General features: G+C 50.0%; 1 protein-coding gene and 1 long non-coding RNA gene across 3 annotated transcripts in view; both read left to right on the forward strand.

The window, feature by feature from the left end:
* CHST11 (carbohydrate sulfotransferase 11) overlaps positions 1–27,656 on the forward strand; it is a 250,194-nt gene that overhangs the window by 142,375 nt on the left and 80,163 nt on the right. The gene's annotated exons all lie outside the window — the stretch shown is intronic.
* Positions 16,658–20,368, forward strand: LOC103676478. The gene is made up of 2 exons (XR_572145.2): positions 16,658–18,139; positions 18,491–20,368. It is a non-coding gene; the product is annotated as an uncharacterized LOC103676478 (long non-coding RNA).

Here is a 27,656-nt window from a genome sequence, read left to right on the forward strand (position 1 = left end):
CTGATGTGTCTTCAGAACAGGTGTTAACCCCCTAGAAACCCTCTGGTGAAAAACAGATCGTCACCCCCTCAACAAGATCTGTTCTCTCCATTTAGCTCATGAGGTTGTTCATGTGACTGCTCATTCATTCATTCATTCATTCATTCACAGTTGGGTGCAGGAAGGAGGTGGGGAGAGATAAAGAGTATGTGGCATGAATGATGGCACGAAGGCCTTTCCCTTTGGGGCAAAAATGCAACTGAAGTCCTGCCCTGCCTCTATAGCCAACTCTACTCGTCTTTTAAATTTGATTGATCACAAAGCCTTTCATTAGGTGATACCTGACCTCCAGCTGGGAGTAAGGGCAACACACTGAGGAGGGGGCTCAACACCCCTGCCCCCAAGTCTGTGCTTAGTATGTAGGAAAATTGGGGGGGGGGGGGGGGGGGGAGCGGCAGAATGTCCACCTTTTCAGGAAGGAGAGTACATTTTGACACGTGCATGAGCATTTCAAGGCCCCTTCCATCACAAAAGCTCCCTGGTCACTTGGTGGCTCGTGTCCACGGCTTCTAATCCTTTAAATATGCCAGACTCTTAAAAGGGCCGAAACTGCCAGTGACGTTAGGACCCACCGTCCGTCCCCGGGGAGCGGGAGGCGCGTGCAGGAGGCAAAGGGCAGCAGGAACACCTGGCAGAGCCAGTTCAGCGGGATGATGTCGTTGAACAAGACGAGAAATGACTGCGTTGACGGCTCCAGTTCGCGGAGGTGTGGTGGATTGACAGAGCCGCAGGACAGGTCTGCGGCCACCGTGTCTGCAGCGGGGGCGGGGCTGCGCGGAGAGTTCTCCACTCTCTGCATCTCACTGCCTACAGGAGAGGAATGTTAGGTGCCTCTGAGGAAGTGGGTCGGGGAGCCCCGGGGGCTGCAGGTGTGACCTGGCAACCACACAGCCCAGAAGCAGCCGTGCTGCGTTCATCGGGCCGTCTTTGTGTTCAGTAGCTACTGGGCCAGCACACAACGTGGCCCCAGCGGACATCGCTCTTGCTGGGGCCCCCGTGGGGGTTTACATTCTAGGCAGGGTGGGCTGGTTCAAGTACAGTTCTATAATAATACTCCAATAAAGCAGTTTTATGATGGTGATGGCAAGAGAGCTGGCACTTACAGAGCATGTATTATGTGCCAAGAGCTATACGTCTTTATGTGAGGTTCCAGTATAGACCGTAGCCACGATCATCCCATTTTACGGATGGAGTCACTGAGCTCAAGGGACTGATCCAGGGTGGTACGGTAGAGCAGTGCCTTCCAGATCCAGATCCAGGCGGTTGGCCATCCCTCATCCTCATTTCTGTGCTGTTCATGGTTTTCAGGGATCCCGCCCCACGTCTCCACCGAGCCCTACCACATTCTACTCTGGCTAGATGGAGTTACTGTCTGACTTGAAGAAACATCAGGGGCCTCCCCTTACTTTATAGAGAAGACAGTGGAGGCCTGGAGAGGGGAGGCTGAGCCAGAGAGCAACATCCTGGGTCTCAGCCCTTTGTTCAGTTCTCTACCTTTGTTCTCTGCCAGCCCGCGATGCTCCCCTAAAAGTCCTTGGCTTTCTAGGCATGCTCCGGTACCCTCCATCTCTGCGATACCTCTCGTGGCCAGCTCAGGTAAAGGAGCAAGAAGGAGCACCCTCTTTACTTTTCTAACACTTGGGTTTTGTGCCACTTCACTTAGTGGCATCGTGTGGTGTTTAAGAGGATGGACTTGAATCTTGGCCCTGCCACTTAGCAGCTATGTGACCTTGGACAAGCCATTAACCTCTGTGCCTCAGTTTATGTGTAAAATGATGATGCTATTAGTAGTGGGGGTGTGGAGTAAAGGTTAAACGTGTCCTGACCTGAACTCCTGCCCTCCCTAACCAAGATGGGATGGGAAAGGGTGTCCAGCACCCATCGGTCTCATGATGAAGGGAACACTTGGGGCTTGGGGAGGGGGGATGGGGTGGGTGCACATGGTGCAAAGTTAAGGTCGGGGTAACACAGAAAACCAGCTTATGTGTCGGCCTAGAATCCCCTTCTTTTGGCCTGGTCACTTTGTCTCCTGTTGCCTCTTCCTGTGTCACGTTGATGGAAATCTCCCTGGAATGTGGGAGGTTTCTCTATCTGAACAGGTCCAGGTCCTACAATTCCTTTTGTTGGCTTTAACTTGAGTTTCTAGCTTTTCCCCTCCTTCTTCCTAAAACCAGAAAGGCACCAGCCGTCTTTAAAGAGCAGTGGCTTTGAGTTTCACAAATCCCAAATACCAGTGGCAGGCACAGAGCCAGAGAGCTGCGCTCATGCCTTTTCTCCTGGCGCTCGAGCAGAGAATGTCTTTTCTAGAAATGTCAGTTTGGGAGTGCTAAGCTTGCAAATGTCAGTGTAAAGTGCATTTCCTGGTCTTGATACTCTCGATGCACCTTAGTTTGTTTGGCGGCTTGCAGGGATTGGCGCTCTCGGAGTTAACATCTGGCTCCCCAGGACCTTTCGTTAGAATGTTATGCCATCCTTCAGTTGCGGGGGCATGTGGCGGTAACTTCCGGTTCTGTGCTTTGAAATCCAGGTCTGGAGGCACCTAGTCCGCACTGCCCTTTATTGGTATCGGTTGACACGGTTTGGTCTGTAGGAAGGACATGCTTGTATATTATAGGTTGAGGATAAATATGACAAAATAATTTAAAGCAACTGGTCACAGCACAAAGACTGTACATGAACGCTCATAGGAGTTTTCCTAAAGGCCCTAAACTGGACAGAACTCAAATGTGTACACACTTGCAAGTGGGTACGTGCCATGTGGTGTAGCCGTGTAGCTGAGTACTGCTCAGGAACAAAGAGGACGAAATGCCAGTGCGTGCAGCAGTGAGGGTGAATCTCAGCAAAGGGTGCGAAGTGAAGGAGCCAGGCTCCAAAACGATAAACTCGTCTAATCCCGTTTATATGAAATTCTAGAAAAGGCCAGGCTATGGTGATAGCAGGTCAGTCGTTGCCTGGGACTGGGGTGAGAGCGTGAGTACAGGCGGCATGGGGAACCTTTTAGGGTGATGGCAGGATCTTAAAATTTGGAGGCGTGGTCATTGCGGTTGTTAATGGGCTTTACATCTATAGAAACTCATCAAGCAGTACACTTAAAATGGGTAAAACTTTATGTAAAACCAATATCTAAATGTCAAAAAATAAATATAGCTGGACACGAACACCGTGACCGAAAATCTGGGCAAAGAACACACCTGGCAGTTCAGGAGTGGGTACAAATGCCCGGCCTCACTCATAATTTTTTTCAAGGGGGAAGTTAAACAGTGAATTCAGACATAGACCTTACCTCTTTCACAAAAATCAACTCAAACTGGATCGTAGACCTATATGTTAAATGCAAAACTATAGAAGATAACTCCTAGGAGATAACATTGGGGGAAATCTAGGCAGCCATGGGTTTGGTGATGACTTCTGAGATATAACAGCAAAAGCACAGTCCACGAAAGAAAAACATTGTAAGTTGGATCTCATTAAACATTTCTGCTCTTCAAAAGACGCTGTTAAGAGAATGGAAAGAGAAGTCACAGACTGGGAGAAAATATTTGCAAAACATATCTGATGAAAAAAAACCTGGTGTCCAACATATACAAAGAGTTCTTAGACTTCAACAGTAAGGATGGAACCGAATTAAAAATAGGCCAAAGACCCAAATACCCGACCGAAAAATACACACAGATGGCAAAGAAGCACATGAAAACATGCTCAACATCATGTCACTGGGGGAGCAAATTAGAACAATAATGAGAGACAAGTATACTTATTAGAATGGCTAAAATCCAAAACACCGATGCCACCAAATGTTGGCGAGGACGTGGAGCAACTGGAACTCTCACTCCTGGCTGGTGGAAATGCGAAATGATGCAGCCACTTTGAAAGACAGTTTGTCAGTTTCTTACGAAGCTAAACATACTCTTACCACCCAACCCAGTGATTGTACTCCTAGGTATTTACCCAAATGAGCCGAAAACTTACATCCATACAAAAACTTGCACAGGGATGTTTATAACCACTTTATTCATAATTGCCAACACTTAGAAGCAACCAAGATGTCCCCCAGGAGGTGCACGGATAGATAAACTATGGTGCATCCATACAGTGCCACCTTGTTTAGCACTATGAAGAAACGAGCTGTGAAAAGATACGGAAGAACTTTAAATGCATCTTACCAAGGCTACAAACTGTTTGATTCCAGCAATAGGATATTCTGGAAAAGGCAAAACCATGGGGGCAGTTAAATGATCGGTGTTTTCCAGGGGTTAGGGATGAGGGAGGGATAAATAGGACAAGCACAGGGATTTTTAGGCATTGAAACGATTCCGTATGATACCGTAATGGTGGCTACATGTCACTGCACAGAGTGAACCCTAATAGAAACTAGAGACATTAGTTAGAAGTAATGTATCCATAGGGCTCATCAACCGCGGATGGTGTGAATAATGGGAACCGGAGGTGAGCAGCTAGATGAAAACTCTGTACTTTCCATTCAGTTTGTGAACTTAAAATGCTAAAAAAAAAAAAAAAGTCTATTAAAAAAACAAAACAAAAAAACCGTGGACTGACCCTACTCACCTTTACACTAGCAAAAATGGAGGGGAGGATGGATCTCCCAGTTCTGGCCGGAACACCTAACCTCTGGAACGCTCATAGGAGTTTTCCTAAAGGCCCTAAACTGGACAGAACTCAAATGTGTACACACTTGCAAGTGGGTACGTGCCATGTGGTGTAGCCGTGTAGCTGAGTATAGCTGGAGGGCATTTTAGCAATGAGTAACAAATGAAAAGTGTGGAATCCTGGTCTGGCGAGTTTATCCTAAAGCAGTGGTTCTCAACCGGGGAGCGTTTTGTGCTCTGCCCCCCCCCCCCACTCCAGTAGGGGAGATATTTGGCAATGTCTTGCCATTTTGGTTGTCACAACTAGTGAGCTGCTACGGGCATCTCATGGGTAGAGGCCAGGGGTGCTCTAGAACCCTCCAGGGCCCAGGGCAGCCCTCACCGCAGAGAATTCTCTCATCTTGCATATCACAAGCACTGCGGCTGAGAAACCCAACTGGGCAAGGGTGCAGGGACATAGATATTCATCTCAGTGTTGTTCATAGCAGTGAAAAATTAGAAATCCCCAAAAATCGTTCAGCAGAGATTAGTTAGCTAAAGGCTGATACATCCATACTGGGGAATCCCGAGCAGCCTTTAGAATGACAGCGTGGAGCTGTGATTTTTAATACGAAAGAATGTTCATGAGACACTGTCAATGAGAAAAGATGACAAAGCAACATGCATAGAATAATTCTATCATTGTGAAGACAGGGTGTCTGTGCATTTCTGAAAACGCCTGGGAAGATACCGGACAAAATCTCAAGCCTGTGTCTGGCTGGTTGCTTTACAAGAGCCAGTAAGCATGTTCAAGAGACTTTTAAAATTACTTTTTTACCCCGTAAAATTTACCCTTTCAAATTATTTTTGATATTTAGAGTTTTTTTTTTTTTTACAATCAACGTGTGTTCTTTTTATCATTAAAACAATAAAAACAAAAATACATTTTTTGGAATTAAAAAATGATGCTTCTGGATATGTCGTCAGGTAAAGGTTGCTGAAGTTTTAGGGTTCATTCGCAACTCTTAGTTACATTCGAAAGTACTTGAAGGAATCAACTACCATACTAATGCCGTGCCTGGTTTTAAGACGTCTCGTCTCATTTAACTTATCAAAAAAAAAAATAATAATCCTTTTGAGTTGTTACTCATCGATACCCGCTGCATAGACACGGAAGCTGAAGCTCAAAGGGTGCTTGAGTCAGCAGCAGCCGTTGCGATGATGCCGCATGGTTTCCAAATCTGAGCCCTCTAGCTTCCCCGCTACACCGCAGGAGTGCCTGTCTGCCGCCAGGCGAGGTGATCTCCCATGCGGGATTATCAGTGAGAATTCTGATTTTCCTTAGTATGTCTCTTACACAACCCTGCCATGTTTAGGGGATTCCCATTTTGAGAATTTAGAGAACGTTCTGACGACTTCTATTCACATACACAAGAAAGTTGCATCATTATTTTTGTTTGTTTGCAGTTTGAGAGCTTTCTCTTATCTGGAAAATTCCTTTGTCTGGAACAGCTCATTCTAGATCAGGGGTGGAAATGTTAGTTGTGCCAAAGAGTCTGGTCTAAATTTCACGGAAGTGTTCGTTGGCTCCCATAAAGCTACAGCCTTCGCTGTTTTAGCCCAGGGTGATAACAGGGCACATCAGAACGTCTCCCCATGGTCCTCTCGTAAAGACAGTTATACTTTCTTCCTTTGGTACCAAGAGGAAGCAATTTGAGTGTCCTCATTCCCCCTGGAGTTCAGCGGGGCACTTAGCCAGGAAGGGGACCCCCTCGGTGTCCTCAACTTGGCCATCTGCTGCTGGAGGCTGGTTTTCTTGGAGGGTTTCTCCCAGGGAGCTGTCTGGGATAATTTGAAATGACTCATGGGCAGGGGAACCATTTCAAATTGGGAGAGGCTTCCTCGTGCTAATCACTGTCCTTCCTGCTGCATAGAGAGAGGCAGGACGGGTCCTGTAGCCTCACCCAACACACCCAGAACACACACTCCTGAATATCTCTCCACTCAGAGAAGTTTCCAGACATCCCTAGAATGGTTCGCTCCCCACCTTTCAGGCACCTGGGCGGGCTCCCACATCGTCCTGATGCATTTCATCTCAGGTTGCCTTTTGACTTTCCATCCCTTAAAATGACATGTGACAGCCTCCTCCGAGCTCACCCTCCTGCCAGCATCTTTCCTCAGTCACCCTTGAAGTGGCTTCTCCTCAGTTCCGTCCTTCATCAAGGCCAGACCCTGTTTGCTGCCTCCAGTGTCCGACATGTGGCCGGTGTCCTCCCTTCAAAGGCAGAGCGACTCGGTGCCCCTGTGCTCGCTGGCACTGCCTGGGTGTCCTGACAAGCCAGTCTGCCTTCCTTCCTGAGGAGTCTTCCTGCTCCGTGTTTTGGGGCCCCGGGAGCTGCATCAGGGGCAGAGGGAAGAGCCCGGGGCTTGGAGCCTGGGTCAGAGTCGTGGGTCTCCCGTTTACAGTGAGCCTTGGCTTGCCGACTCCTGACCACGTGGTTCTGGCTCGGAGTAAGGTGGCGGGGCTGGCCAGTATGGGTAGGAGACAAAGATTGGCATCCCCAACCCAGGTCTGTCCCTCGAAAGCGGGAATGAACTTAGACCCTCTGGGTGCCCGAGGCTGGGAGGGCCGGGTCCGAGCTGGGAGGGGTGGTTGCAGAGACTGGCCCCAGGTCTGGAGGAGGCCCGTGGCTCACCCACGTGAATCCCCCAGGACTGATCCCCAAAGTGGGGCTCCTCCAACTCCAGTAGGAACATTACTGTGGTTTGCGTGCGCCCACTCTGTGCCAGGTACTTGCAAGAATCCTCCGTGGCAGAACCTCTGATTATCAGCCTATCACACAAGTGTGGGAATTGAGGCCCCGGGGGTTAAGCACTCGCCTAGCACAGGGCCAGGGGCAGGCCTCCCTGCTCCGGCTTCGGAACAGGTGTTTTGTGTCGGGGGTCTGGCCCTAGCTCCAGGAGGAGTGGCCCACCGGTGGGGTGGGTACCGTGGTGGTTTTTATTTTGGTCCCTTCTTAGTTTGCTGTCTGTCTGCCTGAGCTGTGGAAGGACATCCCCGACCCCTGCTCTTCCCCTCGCAGGGCCTGGCTTCCAAGGGATCCCCAGCCGTCCCCTCCACCCTCCTCCTGGGTTAGCCGTAGACTAATCCCTTTTCCCATTAGGTGAGCCAAGACAAGATTAGGGCTTTATTAAAAGGAAATTAAACCAGGAAATGAAAGGATAAACAAATCCGAAACGAGAAAAAACAACAGCAGCAGAGCAGATGAGTTTACAGGGCACAGTTCTTGATCCCAAAGGGGTGAACACCTTCCAGCAGGCGGCCATCAACCTGTCGTCCTCAGCATCGCCGGGCCTGCCGGGGCCAAGCTGGTTGTTGTGGTGGTCACAGCAGACGTGGTCTTCTAGGGGCCTTGACGGTGGGGGCTGTACTCGCCATCACCTTACCCGTGTCTGTCCCTCCTTAGCCCCTTCCTGCGTCTCGTGTGCAGAATGCTGCTCCCTGGGGGGCCGACGCAGGGAATGGTTTGCATCCCCCCCCCCCGGGAGGGGGGAAGCAACATTTCACACCCTTCCGTGTCCTGCTTCCCAAAGCATCATCCCTCTATCCTCACCACCCTTCCCTGGGCACCCCTGCCATTGTCAACCTTTTGTTTCTCGATTGCCCTGAGCTTCTGATGGTCCCCACTTGCATTCTTCTTGTAACACTCCTCCTCCTCCTCCCCCCTCCTTGCTTGGCCAACTCCTGCCTCTTCTTCAGACCTTGTCTTAAATGTCGCTTTCTCAGAAGCTTTCCTGGGACCTCCCTAAACCAGGTTGCTCGGGGCCCCTTGAAGTGCTCCCCCAAGGCACTCGTCAATTAGTTATTTAGTGATTAGTTATTCTTTGATGCCCGTCTCCCCTGCCAGACTCTAAACTCCAAGAAGGCCACGATAGGGTGTGTTCACCTCAATACGGAGCCCCCAGAGCCTTAAGTGCCTGGGGAATATCTGTTTGTCCATTCGCCTACTCAGTCATTCAAGAAATAGTTCTTGAGTGTGAGTACCCACTGTGTATTGGGTACTGTGCGAGGGGCAAAGGGTACAACGATGAACAGCACAAAGTGCCTGCTGTCGTGGTGCTTGCAGACCAGCCAGTCTTTCCTGTTTGCTAAATAAGTGACCGACCTTAAGAGGAACAAGCCATTCATCCCAGTGAGACGTTTCTAACAACAAGGGTTGCTTGCCACCGGATGGGCCACCTCGTGGAGGTGAGCTCCCCGTCACAGGAAGCATTCAAGGAGAGCTTCGGCAACCCGTTGTCCCAGTGCTATAAGTGGAGCCTTCTGAAGGTCCCAGTCGCATCCAAGCTTCTCTGAAGGGCACTGTGGGCTGGATGCTGTCGGGTAGCTGCCAGGCTAGGCCTACGGGAAGGAAGCAAGAGGAGATCAGGAAGGGGGCCGGGGGCAGCCTGCAAGGTACACATTGTCTTTGTGTTTTCCTGGTGGAAGTCAACAAGCTCCTCTTGAAAGCTGGAGCCAAATATTTTCACTTCGTATAAAGTAAATTTCCATTTTTTTTAAAGATACTAGGAAAGCTTTTTTTTTTTTTTTAAAGTACATGTTTTTCAGATTATAAAAAGTGATCACTTTGGAAAACACAGGAAGACGTAAAATTAAGGAACTTTAATTCTTCTACCCAAAGGTAATCATTGTAAACATTTAAATTTATTTTCTCCCAGTCTTTTTTGAGGAATATATAAAAATAGAAATTTAAAACAAATGAGATCACATCTTCTATCTTGTTCTTTTGACTCAATAGAATGTGGACATTTTCTACTTCATGAAATATTGTTCCTAGTTAAGATTTTTTACCTACTGTATAATGTTTCTATTTGCACGTTCTCTGTTGATAAAATAGATCACCCCGGTATTTAGAGGCTGAAACAATAATCCGTATCTCTCACACTTTCTGTGGGTCAGGAATTTGAGAGTGGCTTGGTTGGGCTCTTCTGGTTTCGGCTGCAGTCACCTGTTGGCTGGGCCTCGGTGGTTCACTCCCGCGGCTGACGACCGGCCAGCCTGAGTGTCCTCGCAGCGTGGCAGCTGGCTTCCCCCAGAGTGAATGATCCCGGAGGAGACAGCCAGGTGGAAGCTGTGTCTTTTCTATGGCCTAGGCTTGACGGGCCCACACGGCCACTTGGGTAGTATTCTATTTGTCACACAGGTCATCCCTGCTTAGTGTTGGAGGACTTGAATACCCGGCGGGAGGGTCCTTTGTAGCGACCCTGGAGGCTGAGGCCGGCTCCCACGCCCTCCTGTTGCCCCCCACGCAGCCCGTCCCTCGTTGTTAAGCATCTGTATTGTTTCCATTCTTTTGCTATTATATGGAACGTACATTCCTCTTTTTAAAATTTTTTGAAGATTTTATTTATTTGAGGGAGAGGGAGAGAGCACAAGCAGGGGGAGGGGCAGAGGGAGAGGGAGAAGCAGGCTCCCCGCTGAGCAGGGAGCCAGAGGTGGGGCTCGATCCCAGGACCCCGGGGATCGTGACCTGAGCCAAAGACAGACACTTCCCTGACTGAGCCAGCCAGGCAGCCCCGGAATGTACTATTCCTGAAAGCCTTAGGCATCTGCTATGGTACAAGCGCCTCATCTGCGTTTGGTTTCACTTTAGTCCGGCCAGGGTTTCAGAGTCACAACCTAGGAGCCATTTGGGGCCATACCCAAAGCTGGGCTCCCTCTGGACCACTCCCTTTAATCATCGCCATGCCCCTTGAAGGGATGGTACCCCGTAGTACTTCAGTGGGTTAGCCGGGTCCGGCAGGAAGCAGAATTCAACTCTGAGACTCTCTAATGGAGGAACCACTTGCAGAGACCTGAGCAGGAACAAGGAAACCAGCAAGATCTCGGGCGCCCTGAGCCTGGGAACAGAGATAAGCCATTGCCACCTTGAGGCCTGAAGGGAGGGGGCAACAGAACTACGGTGGAAGCCGGGGACATACACTTCAATCTCTCTCCTCTGCGCACTCTCCTCTCCCTGTCCCCTACTCTCTTCCCTTCTGCTGGCCCCTCCTATTGGCCAAACTGAAACAGGTCAACCAAGAGCCAGGCTGGAGCCCTGTGGATGTGGGCCATGGGGTCAGCCTCCTGCGGAGACAGAAGGGTAGAATAGAAGGGCAGAAAGAAGAGCGAATGGAGAATAGCCAGCACGCTGTCAGTCAGTAGTTCATCGACATCCTTCAGATTCTTCCGGCAAGGGAGAGGTGGCCTTGGTGACGCTGCTGGGAAGCGCAGAACAATGGGCCAGAACCGAGGTCACGAACCCTGGCCATGTTATAGATGTGGGGGGCTGATTCGGCTATTCCCCATGATCAGAGCAGCAGTGTGCCCTAGCTTGTGGTGAGCGTTGTCCACGTGCAGGGCAAGGTGCTCCACGACAGGGCCTTCTCCACGCACTGTTGCCCACCTTTGTAGCCAGTCCGTTAGGCACATGCTATCACGAGCCCCTCTCGGGCAAGGAAAAACGGGTTCGGAGAGTCTCAGGATCCGGCCTGAGGTTACACAGCTAGCAGCAGAGCTAGGATTGGACTCAAGTCTGTTTTCCCCTCCCCCCCAGTGCAGCCTAGGCAGCCTAAGGTGGAGGGGGTGGGGGGGGTCCGATTTGGTTTCTCGAAGAAGCCTTCAAGGGCTGCTTCCACCATGGAGCAATTAAAAAAAAAGAGAATAAAATCTTTAACATACCAACTCTCTGGACACAGGTGTGCCCGGGAGTGAGAGTGTTGCGTGTTGGACAGTTGATGGGTTTTGTGCCGGTGCATACAAAGTCGGCAGGAAGGGGAAAAAAAGACACCCCTTGGAATAACAGGACTGGGGAACGCGGTGCTCGGCATGGTGACCTGCCGTGATGGAGGTCGCCTTCGAGATCTTCGGGAATGACCGGGGGGAGGCTGCTGCTGATGGACGAGGCCCGCTGGCAGCTCCCCAGAACAGTGTCCCAGCAGCCCTGGGCCCTCGGGAGCTCTGTCCATCCCTTGGTTCTAGAAGAAGGCCTTCCCCGCCACCCCCCCCCCCAGGGCAGATGGGTGGGTGTGAGGGGGGAAGGGGGGGAGGGGGACGAGAGAGAAGTAGAGGTGGGGAGGGTATGGCATTACTCTGCACTCAGCGTTGTGCAATAATGAAAAGTACCCACTCTGTCTTCAGCGCTGGGCGTGTGGTCAAAAAAATTTAGGAACTTCCCTGGTTTGTTTTCATCGACATCCTTCAGATTCTTCCGGCAAGGGAGAAGTGGCCTTGCTGACGCTGCTGGGAAGGTCACCTAGGCGGGGGAGGGGCCCAGAGCTCTTCCGAGGACCTTTCTGGCTCTTCCTCAGGCTCTCCCGCAGGGGCAGCCAGGACCCACTGAGTTTGGGGGCGTGTGTTGCGTTTCTCTTCCAGGTAGAGAATCTTCTGTTCATGCTTTAAACTCTAGGTGCCACCATCGAAATACCTCTTCCACCCTGGGGTGCCTGGACATTTGCCCAGGTAATCTCCCTAATTGGAAGCCAAGTCTGTGAGAGGGCCCCCCCGAACATCTGCCTATGCACTTTGGAGATGCAGGCCCAGGGCCAGGGCTAGGAGGGCACTGTGGGTAGAGATGACAGTGGCCCATGTGTTCGCAGAGTCTCCAGGGCAGAAAAGAGGCAACCAGTTCCCACCCAGGCCTTTGCCAGCCGGTGGGACAATTCCATACAGGCTGGAATTTGAGATCAGGCAGGATTTCAGCATCAAAGGTGGGAGGCACAGGAGTGCTTGGTGAACTTTGCCCCCGGGGTCCTGCACATAGTAAGTGCTCCCTCAGGCGGCATTGCTGAGGGCCTGGCAGGTGTGGGGCGGGGAAGAACAGAACCTCAGGAGCCCGACGGCCTGGGGTTACATCCATTCTCTGTGATCCCGGGCAAGACACAGATAATCATGGCCCTGCCTCATGGGGTTGTTACAAGGGTTAAATGATTTGATTCTTGGGGAGAATTTAACACATAAGTATTTATTAATCATCCTCATTATTATTATTCCTAATTTTTAGCCCCATTTCAAGATAGCTCAAACAGCCTCTAATACCTGGGTTTTATCAGCACCCAATTGGCAGTTCTAACCTGGTTCAAAGCCATCCAGCATAACACCAGTGGATTAATTTCTAAATTAATCTAAAGCTTTATGCTCAATTCTTGCTTGCATTAAAAAATTAATACCGGATGTAAGAGCCCTGATTTACAATTTGGCATCCGTTCATGTGAAAATGATCTGTGGGTTCACACCGAAAACGCTTAACGAGAGCCAAGAATATGACACCTGGATTGTTCGTTTTGAAATGAGGGATGTTTGAGTGCATATAATTTAATTAACATTTATCGAATACCTGCTCTGTTCCAGGCCCTGCGCTGTTCATCACTACACATTTCAACAGCGCCCCCACCCCGCCCACCTAGCCTGTATTTTTGAGAAGAAAATCACTGTAAACAAAATATTAACTTGGAGCCCCAGATGGAAGAGAGTGGTTCCATTTTGGGGTAGGAGTGGGAGAAGCCCCTCACCTCTCTGCTCAGCCTTCACCTGCAGGCTGGTCCTACCTGGGGTTCCGTGGCTGGGCCCCTCCCTGGTCACTGCTTCTTGTGCTGGTGGGAGCACTGAGCAGAAGTGACCAACCCAAGGCCGTTCTGGAAAGTTTTGATGAAATGAAACCAGACCCCATGACGCTCCAGTCCACTCCTTCCACTTTTCCCCTTAAGTTTTTATTGCTCGTTATTCCTAATTAAAAAAAAAAATTGTTTTTAATTTGTTCTTTCTACTGCCCTCAGCTCCTTCCAATCCCAACTCTTGCTAACCTGACCTATTTGCTTCTCACGGATCTTGCTTCCAGAGGCTCTCAGGAGGTGTTTTCTGGGGGGGTATCGCCCTGGTGACACTAGACAAGGAGGGTGACAGGGTAGGGTAGGGAAGGGATAAGTAGACCCATATAGCGGGGCCCTGAAGCATGAAGCAGGTGCAACTGTGCCCAACGTATATTCCGCGGTCCCCAGCCCATGTTCCGTCCCATTCTTCCCGCTCACCCAGTTCTTAGAGCTTTCATGAAGAATGCAGAGAGTTCTGAGTGTTCTTTAGCGGTCATTTACATTTTCGGTGCAGTCCTACTTGCAGTTCGATTGAGAGGAGAAGAATAACCGCCAAATAAACTAAAAGTGGCAGCAGGCAATGACAGTAATTGTCGGCAGCAGGATAATTGATCTAATTACACAAAGGAAAGCTGCTCGCTGGGGAGCTGCGCCTGTCAGCCCCGCAGGCAGGCGGCAGCTGATGGGGTCCCACGTCCTGGGTGGCTGCAAGAAGAGAAGAGGGTTCCAGACCAGGTGGGGGCCAGGGAGGGGCGCCGCGGCCACCGTGCGACGCAGCTCCGGCCAGCCTGCAAGTGGTCCCTGAAGTGCGTCCTGCCGGTTTCCTCTGGAGAGCGGAGGGTGCACGTGGGGTAATTCAGAAAATACCCTACGACTGCTGTGTTTACCATTAACTTGCCAGGTCCCGAATTCCTAGGCCCGAGACGAAAGGCATCATTTACAGACCTGGTCCGGAAGGGCCACCCACTCCGTCTCAGAAGCCCCTCTGAGGCTCGTGGGTTGAAGTGAGGCTAGGGATTGATGATCTTGAGCTATGTTCCCCCTGGAAGCAGGTCCAAAGGGCCAGGGGCCGCAGCCCTGCTCTCTGACCGTGCTCCCCGCCCACACTGTGGGCTGGCCTGCTCTTCCCCGGGCCCAGTGACCTTCCATTTTGTCTATGGAGGCATCTATCCTTTGTTGTAAAATTGTGATAGATAACACATAACGTGAAATGTGCTGTCCTGACCATTTCTAAGTCTGCAGTTCGGGGGTGTCAAGGGGATAGTCACATTGTTGTGCAATGGTTCTCTAGAACTTTTTCCTCTTGCACAACAGAAACTCTGGACCCCTCATCAACTCCGCATTTCCCCCTCCACACTGCCCCTGGCAACCACTGTTCTTCTGTTCCTCTGAGTTCGATTACTTCAGATGTCTCCTATAACTGGAATGGTACGGTGTCTATCTTTTGGTGACTGGCTTACGTGACATAGCCTCGTGTCCTCAAGGTTCATTCATGCTGTGCCATGTGTCAGGATTCCCTTCCTCCCGAGGCTGAAGAATATTCCTTTGTATGGAAATACATTTTCTTCATTCATCCGTCAGCTGATATTTACTCTTTTTAAACAAATATTTCTAAGCACCTACTACACTCCCAGCTGTGCCCAGAGGCGTATGAGTGGGACAGGCAGTGTGCAAGTCCAGATACCTGAGGAGAGAGAAGACTGCATCTCCCCTTGAGTGAGAGGGCAGCCTGGACCACCATGGCCGCAACCCCGTAATGCCAAGTCCCTACCACGGACCAAGCACCGGTCTGAGGTCTGTATTCATGTCATCATTGTACATGATCTCATGGAACCGTGTCCATCACCCCATCAGGTAGGTGCCGCCGTTCTTACCAGCAAGGAAACCGAGTCCGAGACGTGAAGGCACGTGTCCGGGTGCATATAGCAGGTAGTGGCGGAACAGGGTTGGAACCCAGGCTGTTGGCTCTGGGCCTACAGCTCCTAAGCAGTCGTTGCCCAGTCAGACTGTGGAGTCCGGCCCAGCACCGAGGAGCAGCCTGAAAAAGCTTCCCTGGCCATTCCCCTGTCCAGCCTTGATGAATGATACTCCAGACCCCTATCCTGCCCCTGGTCCCCAAAAGGAGCTGGAGGGACCAGCTCAAAAACCTCAGGAGAGTGCTGTGTTTGCATGTCAGTGTCCTTTGCACCTGCAGGGGCCCAAGGTGCTGTTCCCAAGGTGGTTGAATGCCTCTTCCCCACCGTCTGGAGCAAATCATGGATGTGTAGCTAGTTCCCCAGTTGGCAGAACGTAATGGGGTGCTGTGTGAGGCCAAGGGGGGCCTAGCGTGCTACGCACCTACATGGCTTTCACTGTCCTCCTGTGAGAAGGAAAGGGGTTGCCTGGGTGTAAGACATTCTTTCCAAGAGTTCATTGAGCATCTAAACATGCCAGGTGCTGGGGATGCAAAGGTGATCTAGCGAGGCCCCGACGTCACGGAGGGAGCCTTTTGAAGACTGCAGCCATGGTCATGGGGTGGGGGGAGGCTTCCTGGCTGCCCACAGTCAGTGGATATTCAGAATTCAGAATCCTCTGGGCTTATCCTAGCACTTGGTGGAACCCAAAGACTTTTCCCTTAGCTCCTCATCTAGAGTTTTCTAAAAAGGCCTTGAGATGTGGGAGAAGCTGCTGGTGATGAGATCAATAGAGAGACGCCCCCAGACTGTGGGAAATGGCCAAGGACATGGATACGTGTGGAGACGGCTGAATGTGAATTTAACCATGGGTGCTCCTGGAGGAGGGTACAGCTTCCCTGGTCCCTGGATTCCCTGTGAGAAGGATGCCCTGCGCTGAGGGAGAGCACAAAGGAGGGGTGCACCTTGTGGGGAAGCTTCCTTCTCCCTTCCTATGGCAGTTTGTGCCTCCTGTGCACCCCCTGTCCCCAGCCCAAGGGTCTGGAGACTTTGGCCTATCCAGTCACCAGGTGCAAGGAATTGAGGCCAGACAGCCCCATCCCTTTGCTCAAGCGGGTGGATGCGAGGTCACCGCATCTGATGCGAGCATCTGGCCTTCCTGCAAAGTGAGCCAGGATTTCCCTGCAGCCCCTCATCCCTAGTTCCTATTAATCTCCACTGCCACGTTCCCCTAGAGTGTGGAGCTCATCCTCAGATCCCCTCCGTCTTCAGAACGGAGATGATCACGGCATCTGCACCATAAGGACTGAAGGAAATACATGCAGAGCGTCTGACACAGTGTCTAGCAAATAACATGTCGTTAGCTCTCATTTCTGTCATCCTTTGGCTGCTGGCACGTGTTTTGGGTCTCTGTCCCTCTCTGTCTGAAATTCTGGGAAATGCTGAGAATTTAGGGGCAAAGGAAGCATTGCATTCATGCCCAGTAATAGCTGATGGAAATGGCGGGGGGCTTTGTGGATTTGACCAGGAAGCTTTCTTCTGCATGCCCTGCTTTGGGTGGTGGTGGGGTGAGCGGCTTTGCAGAGCTCAAAGAGGCTGCTAGCTGCTCAGTACAAATCCCTCTGACCTTGGAGCTGGAGCTTGGGAAGGTATGTTCCACTTCATGGCATTTCTTTTAATTCGCTTCTGATTGATGTAAGAGATGCCCGTGGGGAGGCTCTACCCCTCTGGCCTCAGCAGGATGGCCAAGGATGGATTCCTTCTCTGTTCTCATTCCCTGAAGATCTGTCAGCCTTTTGTCCAGAAGCCCCAGGCTGGAGGGGCCAAGCAGGCAGTGGGAGAGGAGGGAGAACTGCCTTCTGGTTTGTGACTCCTCAGATGATATGCATTTGGGGAGCAGGAACCCTCAAGAGGCTGGGGAAGGTGGGAGGCAGGAGCTTCCTTGGTTTTTCACGGCCAGAGGTCCCTAACCAACGTCAGGCTGCTTTGTCTTCTTGTTCCTCAGAATACACGGGAGAGCCAGTCTAACAGAGAGTGTTCCAGGAAATGGATGAGAGATTTGGGTAAAAAGGAGAGCAGAGATGTGATCATTTTGAACCCAAGAAGCACGTTTGGGTTAGGAAGTTCCAGAGTGTAGTGGGGGTGTGCTGTAGGCATGTTAAACCAACTCCGCCATCTTGCGTGTCTATGGGGCCAACTGTGGTATGCTAGTGGAGGTCAGGGTGCATGTGGCGTCCCCCCATTGGCTTCTGTGGCATCTGAACCCCATGATAGCCTCAGCCCCAGGCTAACTGGTCTAACTGGTACACAGGTGGCCCTTGCCACCTTTGCTCATGGGACTTTGGAATGTCTCTCCCCAGCCCATGAGATGCAGAGTAGATCATGTCCAACAAATCGTCTTCACAACCACTGGGGCTTTGTTGGGCAGGAGGAGGGAGACAGCGGAGGAACAAAGAAGGGCCAGGTCAGTCTTTATTTCTGCTCAGCAAGCATGTATTGACCCCTTCTGGGCGCTGAGGCTCCGGGGGTGACCCGGCCCACATCCCTGCCTCTAGCTGCGCCCAGAAGGTTTTGGTGTTTCTGATATGTTGAATATTCTCTGTGAAAGGACAATGTGCCGGCAAAAAATCGTTAGACATTGCCTAACTGGAACTTCATCTTTCCTTTTTTTAAAAAATTGATCAAGAAAGGAAGCGCGACTCGGGGAGGCTGAGTTACGTAAGGCCACAACGCTCGTAAACAGTGGAGCCTTTTCTCGGCTCACCCCAGCACACCCGTTTGTTTTTCAGGTTACAGAATGGAGCCGTCTCTGTTCTAGGAAGCATCTTGAGGTCACCGTTTGCAGGTCTTATCTCTGGGAGGGGAAACAAAAAGGATACACTTTAAAGGTTCCACGCCCTCTACCCTAAAGGGCCATTTGTCCGCCTTTTCCGTTCCTGCCGGGGATCCGCGTTCGAGAACACAAGACCTGTTATGTTTAGCGCATTCTCCCGGGTGAGAGGCATGATTGATTAGAACCTAAGAAGCTGTTCGCGGAGAAGGGAGTGAGGTCTTCCAGGAAGCCACGTCTCGCGCCGCGGTGTGGAGTGCAGAATTGATCTGGGAGCCACAGGGCCTTCTTTCTCCCCTCGGGCATCATTCTCGGGCCGGCCCCCCTCCCGGGTTCTGCCTGTGAGCCGTGTGTGAGAAATCCCGCATCCCCAGTCTCACCGTGCGGAGGAGGAGACGGGGCTTCTGGGAAGGACGGGAAGAAATAAACCCCCCGCGCCCCACGTGTTTGAATACACAGGGAGTCGTGACGGCGGGCGACCTGAGGGGCTTCTGTGCCTTCTCCTTCCTTTGCAGCTCGGGAGCCTTGGATGGACGTGTGCGGATTTCGGAGGGCCAGGGGCTCCGGTGTCGTGTGTCTGGAACACACGGAGGGAGAACCTTGCTCAATGAGCCACTGTGTCGGTCTTGGCTCAGGCCGGAGCGTGGCGTCCAAGGCAGCCCGGGCCCGAATAAAGACACGCTTTATTTCCCCTCCGGTTGACAGAGGGGGATTTTGAAGGTAACAGGGGAAACAGAGTGAGCAGTGTTCAAGGATGCAGCCCACCTTCCTGGATAGTTTTCCACTGCAGCAGGTCCGCCCAAGCGAGCTGGCCGAGGGGACGGAGAGTTTTCCGAGCATGCCGCAGGGACGGGGCTGGGGGCTGCCCCACAGGCCCTTCTGCGGCGCCGCGGGGTCAGGGGTGGGGGAGATGTGTGTCCCCGTGTGTGTTAGTGTGGTAGGGCTGCTGTAACAGAATCCTGCAGACGGCGGGCTTCAACAGCAGAAGTCTACGGTCTGGTCCAGTTTGGAGGCCAAGAGGCCAACGTCAAGGTGTGGGCTTGGAAGGAGCCGTTCCAGGCTCTCTCCTTGGCTTGACCATGGCCTTCTTCATAGTCAAACGGCATTCTCCCTGTACCGCTGCGTCCAAATTTCCTCCGTCCATACGGCACCAGTCACGTTGGATGAGGGCCCACCTGATGATCTCATTTTCATGTGCTTCCCTCTGTAAAGGCCCCATCTCTAGATATGATCACATTTTGGGGGACTGGGGCTTAGGACTCCAACATAGGAATTTTGGAGGGACACAGTTCAACCCACAATAGCGTGCATGTTGTATTCCCATCTTGTTCATCTGGAGATGAGGAAGCCGATGGGGAGGGGGGTCCCTAACACGGCGCCTCATAGTGCATTGATGACTGGCCCTTCTCTCCGCCTTCTGCTTTCATCCTCTTCCTGAAAGACATACCTTTCAGACCCCACAGCGTCTAAACCCTGCTTATATCAAAATATTCAGAGCTGCTCCTTACTGTTGGCTCCTTAGACACCAAGCAAGGTGCTCAGTAGGCACTTTATTTATATTAACTCATGGAATCCTCATGGTGACCCTTTTTATTCCCATTGTTTAAACAAGGACACTGAGGCATAGGGAGGTTGAGTCACTTGTCTGAGGTCACGTAGCTCTTATGTGGTGGAGCTGAGATTTGAAGCCAGGCCATCTGGCTGCAGAGGGTACCTTAGACAGCACTTCCACGTCACTTCATAGGACTCGGTATTTGACATGAAGCCCTTCACAGCTTAGCAACGGCTCCACGTATGTTCTCCTGCTTGAGCTCCATCACAAAGGGCAACGCTGGTGAGGCTGAGGAGGACGGATTCTAACTTGGGGTCCTCTGGCTCCATGCTCAAGACTTGGGAGGATGCTCTGGGCTCCGCATCTATGTGCCCTGACTACCACTCTGACTTCAGGCAAGAGGTGTAACCTCTCTGTGCCTCTCTTCCCTCATCTGTAAAGTGGGGATGATAGTCTTAGGGTCGTTTAGGGAAGATCACATGAGTGACTGGCACATGGTAACTGCTTGATAAACATGATCGATGGTAATTTTATTTCGCCATCTGCCTCAAAGAGCTGTCAGCCAACCCTGTCCCCACTTGATCCCTTGTCTTCATGGTCCAGAACTGTGTTGCTCAGTGCGGTGCCCTGAGCCCACATGGCTATTGAGCACTTGAGATACGGCTCGTGTGAGCTGAGATGTGCTGTCAGGATTAATTACATACATACCATGTTTTGAAGGTTTAGTGCCCCCCAAAATTAATTATCTCAATAATTTTTGTGTTGATTACATGTTGAAGTGATAAAGGTTTAGATATACTGGATTAAACAAAATATATTATTAAAGTTAATTTCATTTGTTTCTTTTTTACTTTTTTTAATGCAGCTACTAGAAAACTTGGGGAATTTTCCCAAATGTGATTCTTGGATTCAAAAAGATGGCATGTATACTTGTGTTGGATGGTACCGGTCTAGACTGTGGACTGTAAGCTCCAGGGACCACATTGTTTTGTTTTTTTTGTTTTGTACCCTAGCACCTCACTCAGATCCTGGCCCCAGAGGAGACAGACACACACACACACACACACACACACACACACACACACAATCATTGTTGATGTGGTTTTGATTATTCTTAAACTCAGAAAGGTCTGTTGGGTACCAAGCCAGGATCCATCCAGGGAAAGCCCTTGGTTCCCAAAGCTCAGGGAAAGCCCATAGACTGGAGTTTCCAACTCCCTGGGTCTCTGGCGTCCCTACCCTTGGGTGTGGCCCAGGCCGGCCCCCCACCGATGGCTGGGTTTGACCTCCAGGCCTCTGCTTCTCTTGAGGGAGTCTCACTATGCAGCAGAGGGAAAACACGGCTGTGGACATCTCTTCTATTTTCAGCATGTTAGGGAAACCAATTTTGCACTGAGGACATGAAAGCTCACTTTATAGGCCAAAGGAGCCCCATGAAAGAGATCACTGTGCGTGGTGGCAGGAGAGAAAGGCCTGAAGGAAATTTCCACCAAGTTCAAGGTCCTCTTCTGGACTTGCTTCTCAGATGGAGCTTTGTGAAGATAAAAAACTTAATCCTTCTACCTCCATCCCTCCTCCACATTCCCTTCGTCCCCAAAGCAAACCCCAAACCCTGCCCTCATAAGGGGGTCTAGATCTGACTTTTTTTTTTTTTTTTTTTTTTGGCCTTAGGTCTGTGGGTATGGACCAGCTCCGCCCGCAGTACTGACAAATCCCAAGATCTGAGACCACTGAGTAGAGCATCTGAGGAGGAATTTCGGTCAAGGACTTCTGGGACTGGATGGGTCTTAGGTCTCTGGTCCAGCCTCTGAGGTCTTGGGTTTCTATTGTCCTTACCCTTCCGGTGACATCTCTGCTACTGGTGAGGGCCCAGCATGCAGGAGACATGAACCCAGTGACGGGGTCCACAGCTTCACCAACCTGCCCCTCTTTCTCACGGTCCGTCTGCTTTCCGTCACCCAGACTTGGCCTTGCGCACTCACTCTGGTGAGGGTCGAGGTGATGCCATTGCACTGCTTGGAACTTTGATTCACCTGTGCCCAAAACCTGATGTAGTTTGGCCCGAGTCATGTGTCTTTGAGCAAGTGACAACTTCTCAGGCCCTCGGTTCTTCATCAGTAAAAATGGAAATAATGGCATCTGCCTCACTTGCCCTTGGGGTCAAATGAGATAATATGTGACGAGCCACAGACAGTGCCCAGAATGTGGCAGACATGGGGGAAACATGAGCAGCCCTTCTCTACTTGTCCCTAAGTCTTTGCTTTTCCGTCTGGTCCTGCTCTGCCTCCCGGGTAAGGTGCTCCCTTCCTCTGACCACGACCGGTGAGAGCTGGGATGCCGGGCTCTGCCCGGGTCTCTGGCACACACAGGATTTTCATGCCAGTCTAATGATATCCGGTGGAGAGTTCTCTTCCATGGCAGATACAGAATTTGGATAAAGTATGCTGGAAGTTGGAGATTACTAGTATTTCTACCTCCTTGCTTTTCGGAAGCCACCTGTCCTTTCTATTTGTGTCAGGATTAGAACAAGGAATCTTGGCAAAGAGGAGATATTACTTTTAATTAAACATCCTGAGCCTCATTTCCCATTTGGGAATGACTCAGTGAGCTCCAGATGGGTGGAGGAGAAGGAAAGCAGGAAGTCATTTTTAATAGAAGCTCAAATGGTCACAGGGATTACTAACCAAAGTCAGGGATCCCATCGCAAACATGGCGCCTCGCACATAGCAGGATCTCCGTGTGTGGATCCCTTGCCTTTGGTGTGGTGGCTGAGGCAGGTCACCGAGGAGGGGAAGAGCACTTGGGAGTCCTAAATCTGGGTGCCAGCATCAGCGCTGTCTCTCATTCGTGGTGTGTCCTCAAGCGAGCCACTTTCCACCTCTGAGCCCCAGGCTTCTCGTGCTTCTCGCCTTAAAAATTAGAAATCGCAACTCTACCCACTTTGTGTGTTGATGATGAGTATGTAATAATTGAATGAAAGTGCTTCGTGAATGGCACAACTCCATGGCATACTAGTTCCCCGTTCTTAATTATTGTGGTTAATGATAATAATTGTGCCTCTTTTTGATTTGATTTGGGTAAATATTAGTCAATTCCCAGTCATGATTCAAACTGGATGTCTTTCAAATAATACAGTTTCTAGGCCATTTCTCAACTCTTGCCACCGAATATTGTTCACATTTGCTTTCTGGAGGCAAACACGCAGGTTCTCTTCCATCCTCCATTCCTTTTTGCCTGATCCATAAACGATCCCCAGCTCACCAAGGCACCAGATGGGAGACTAGGGGGCTCTTTCGAGAAGAAAGAAAAAGCTCTTTGAAAAAGTGCTGATAGAGAGTGTTTATTTAATTCCAGAGGAGGAGGGTCTGTTTTTGTTTTTTAGGTGTAATGCAAGTCGAGTTTATTGCTCCTTGAGCTTTTAATTGGTTTACTAATATTTTTTTATAGCTTCTTATTTTAATGTTTACAGGTCCCCAGATGCTGAGATTTACTGACATCCATAAAGGGATTGATAAATGATTTAGTTGAACTAGCAAAACTGGAGGCATTGTATGAATTCGAAATTGTGCCATAGGGCCCGCTGTGCAGCCACTAATTTGTTTAATGTGATTTGCGTCCTGCAGCTGTTCCTCACCAGAGTCACAAGAAAAACAGACACCAGCTGTTCCCCCAGCAAAGCGGGGAGGTGCCCAGGGGATTGGGGCCAGGCCTCAGAGAACGTCAGGTAGGGGCTGGCAGGCTGGTCTGGATTAGGTCAGCAGGGCAGACTTCCTTCTGGAGGTCTGGGCAAGCCCTAGTCCCCTCTGCCCTCACCTCTGTGTGACTCTGTTGAGGTTTATCTGCATGAACGAAGGGCGAGACTGACCCATTATCCTCCTATCATTTCAGAGCAGCTATGGGACTTCTGCGGATTTACCCTCAGAAGTCAGCTAGGATGGGAAACCCTCAACAATTCTTTCAACCTCTTGATTGTCTACTGAATCTGAGATTTAGCTGAGGCTTATTCCACTGGGTTGTTTTGCTATTACTTGTTCTTCTCTGGTGCAATCAGATTTCTTGCAATTTCTAAGCTTTTTTTACAAAATATCTTTTTTACAAGAGATATTTGTTTATTACAGAAGATACAGAAAGCACAAGTCGAATAAATGAACTAGAAATCTCCAGTAAATCCATCATCCAGCAATAATCATTGTTAAAAATTTTGATACATATCCTTCTAGATCTTTGTATTTTTTTAAAAATGGACACACACAGCCTATATTTTTTTGGTAACCCGTTCTATTCACTTATCATTTTTGAGCAGTTGTTCTCTATAATCGTCAGTAGGCCTGCTTAGGCTGGTGTTCAAAGGGGCTTGGGCAGCCTGACCCTAAAAGCAAAATATCTCACTGGGAAGTGTTTGCCTGAGTGCATCATGCCCTTGCAGAAAGATGAGACTAGCTGTGGCTGTGCATTTCTCCCAGTTGCTTCAATGTCATTTCAAGGGCACTATGGAACAGGTGGCTCTCTCCCTTTCCTTAGCCCATTTAAGTTATTCTTAATAAGTTCCTAAGGATGACTGTTATTTTTGTTCCCTTATTTCTTCCTCTGTTCATTCATTCATCATCCATTTAACTCATCCATTCAACGTCTTAGCTGTCTGTCCTTCCTTACATCTAAGCGCCCATCCATCGTCCCTCCATCTAACATAGCTGTCATCACCATATCATATGTCACAGCAACTAGGCTGTGTTTGGTGGTAAGGATGCAGACACGTGATGTAGGGCCATGCCACTTGGAGTTACCAGTCTCCATCCAAAACTTCCATCTGCCCTGGACCTGAGATGGTAACCTCCATTTATTTCTCCACCACGAACTGGAGCACTTCTGGACAGCTGCCCCGGCAGATAGCAGGGGTATGGCAGTGATTCCTCCTTTACAGTGGAGGCATCTCTCCATCACTTCTCTAGATCCCTAAGTGCCAACTAACCCGTAGCCCAATGCTCGGCGAGACCCCCGGATGAACGGAACATTAGACGAGAAGGTGAAGTGGCAGCAACCCTTTTATTTTACTTTACTTATTTTATTTTTTAAAGATTTATGTATTTTATCTGAAAGAGAGAGAGAGTGGAGGGAAGGGCAGAAGGAGAGAATCTTCAAGCAGACTCCCCCCCCCGCCCCCCCGCCACTGAGCACAGGGCTCGACCCCACAACCCATGAGCTCACGACCTGAGCCAAAACCAAGAGCCAGACCCTCAACTGACTGAGCCACCCAGGCACCCCCGGCAGCAACATTTTTAAAAAACTGTTTCTCAGCACAACTATTACGTAGCTCATATATCAAAGAATGAGGATGGTGACAAAAAACTTTTGGATTCTTTTAGGTTTTATGTTGTTTAAGTGTGGGCTCCTCAGGTGCATGAGAGACAGCAAGGCTATTCCATGGAGGGCTGAACAGCATTCCCCTCCCTCGGGGTTTGTTCTGGAGAAGCCCGGCCTTGTATAAAGAAGGTAAGATTTATTTCTGCCAGTAAAAGAGAACGCAGAGCACCACCCGGCAGCAGCGTGCAGCGGGAGGAAGTGCGCAGGGATGCCGGCAGCAGTCGCTGTAAAATGTTACGAGTGTGAGCGCCCCCCACCCCCAGAGTAAGCAAGCTGCGCTTTTTCCAGGGAAGTGGGGTTATTTCTTTTTATGGTGCCATTTCGACTTCCTAAGACTGCCATAGATTTATAAGGAAATAATTCTTCCAATGGGCCTTAGTGATATCCTAAAGTTTTGCACGTGCCACTTACGAAATGGCCAGAACTGTTCCGTGCACACATTTCCATGTCGCCAGCTCAGGCCCCTGGATTGATTGCACGTAGCAAACTAAGCTGTACGGGGCTTTTTAAAGATACCAAACTGTTTTTAATAACCCCAAGCCTGAGGCCGACGTCAGAGGTTTAATTAAAATACCGAACGTGGCCAATGCCCGTGCTATTGAGAAGGAGACAGACGGTGGTTGCTTGCCGGGCTGAGTGCGCCAGACAGGTGGACCGCAGGGGCGACCTCCACGCCTGCTCATCTTCGTTGCCCCTCCCTGCTGTCTTTTCTCTGGTGGTCTGGCCACTTTGGGGGTGATAGCAGATGTATGGAATTAGCCTTGGGATTCGGAGTCAAAGGGCCTGAATCTGGGGTCCGGCTCTCTCTTCCCCATTTATTGTGATCTACGTGGCCCTGCTTAGGTCACCGTCTGACTTTAGGCCGATTTCCACATCTGCAAAAGACCGGCACGGTAAGAACACTCCTCTCGGGAGAGCTTTGGCGGGGAGCAAGGGACAGCGTAGGAAGCAAAGGAAGGTAATACCACCTGAGCAACATTTGAAAATCTATCAGAGTCTGGAAAGTCTCTCTTCAAACTGCGCCGTTAGAATGTGGAAGTCAGTTACAAGTGCAGGTCCTGGGGTCACACTGCCTGGGTGTGAATCTTGGTGGCATTAGTGTGCCGCTCTGGGCAAGGTGTGGGACTTCTCTGTGACTCCATTTCCTCTCTGTAAGCCTGAGATAATAATAATAACAACCCAATGGGGTTATTCTGATGATGACCTTAGATGATCGATCGGAAGTGCCTTGCAGAGTGTCTGTCACATTCGTTCAGTAAGGTGACGTAGTAGTGTTCCTAATTTGAACCTTTTTTATGCCCATTGAAAACTCTGCATGTAAATTGGAAACAAAAATTAGTAATTTTCTCTGGATGCAGAGCAAATACCCATTTTATGTCTCCCTTCCTTCCTTGTACGTTTCCCTCCCTCCTTCCTTCTTTCCCTCCTTCCTTCTTTCTTTCTTAGCATATTTAGACCAACATATATAGAATTGGCATAGGGATACTCTATTTAAATACCTGCCAATTGCAAGTTCTGTTTGGGTGGGGGTTAAAAATATATTTAACATGTTAAAATTTTGCCAAGAATAGGTTCTCTTTCCCTGAGAAACACCTGTACAGGTTTTTTTTTTTCCAATCTTTCAAAAAACAATATAACTTTGGATGGAGGCAAGAATAGAGGCATTTAATAAAGGAAGTTTTGGGTTTTGTGGAGTGGTTTTGTTTTGTTTTTTTTCTAAAATACAGAAAGATCAGGGGTGATTGTGAAACATGAGGACCCGTTGCAGCCCCCTTGGCCTTGAATTCTGCCCTGCCAAAGCAAGATTTTATTAAGATAAGACTATCCAATTTCCCTTTATTGTTCTTGAGACTCTGCATTTCTCAAAGTCATTTGCATCTGTCTGCATGTTGAATTCTAGAGGGTGTGATTATGGACAAATAAAATGGGGTGAAATAATTTGGGCATCCGGCTCCACTGGTATTCAGATTCAGTATTTGAGGCTCAACATGCCTGAAATACAGATTTGCTCTGAAATACAATGGATGGCCAGTAAATGTTTCTTGATTAAACAAAGAAGGAAAGACTGGGAAGGGAGGAGAATGGGGAGGGGGTAGCAGTCGGTTGGGGGACAGAGAGGCAGGGAGGGGTCTGAGAACTGCCCCCCACCCTCCACCGTGGTCCTATAATACTGTGTGTGCTACGACCTGGAGAGCCAGAATGGACAAGTTGTTACCCCATCCTCTTCTCCAAAACTGTGCCAACGGTAGCTGGGTAGCTGGCAAGGACTCTCTTTTCATCCTATCCCTTCTGCCAGTGGCTGGCATGGCACCTGGCAAATAAGAGGTGCCTTAAAAATGCTTGTTGAATAAAATTTCTGGTAGTTTCTTGATGAAGGTAGTGGGTTGCACTTACAGAATTCGTGTTAAATGATGTGAGTCTATTTTGAGAGTGAAATGGGCCCTGTCTGACTCGTCCCCAAGAATCCTTCTGTGCAGTGAATTTGGTCCCGCAGAGCCTCTGGTTCTGCACAATCACTTGTCCCGGAATATTGACTGTAGGCAGCGTGTCTTGTAAGAGCTCGACAGCATCTGGGTGCCATGGAGACCTGCAGGTGTTCCCCTTCCTGACCGCGATTCGTGTAATAAGATGTGGAAGTCATGCAGCCTCGGCTCACGTGACACAGACCACTGAGCTGTCCAGGCCGCGCCTTCCGTGGGGGCTGCTAGAACACAGGTCCAGCTCCAGATACATGCCATGCAGTGATGACGCACATGTTCTTAGACTGT

Source organism: Ursus maritimus, unplaced genomic scaffold (assembly GCF_017311325.1).
Source record: "Ursus maritimus isolate PB19 unplaced genomic scaffold, ASM1731132v1 scaffold_21, whole genome shotgun sequence".
Classification (NCBI taxonomy): Eukaryota; Metazoa; Chordata; class Mammalia; order Carnivora; family Ursidae; genus Ursus; species Ursus maritimus.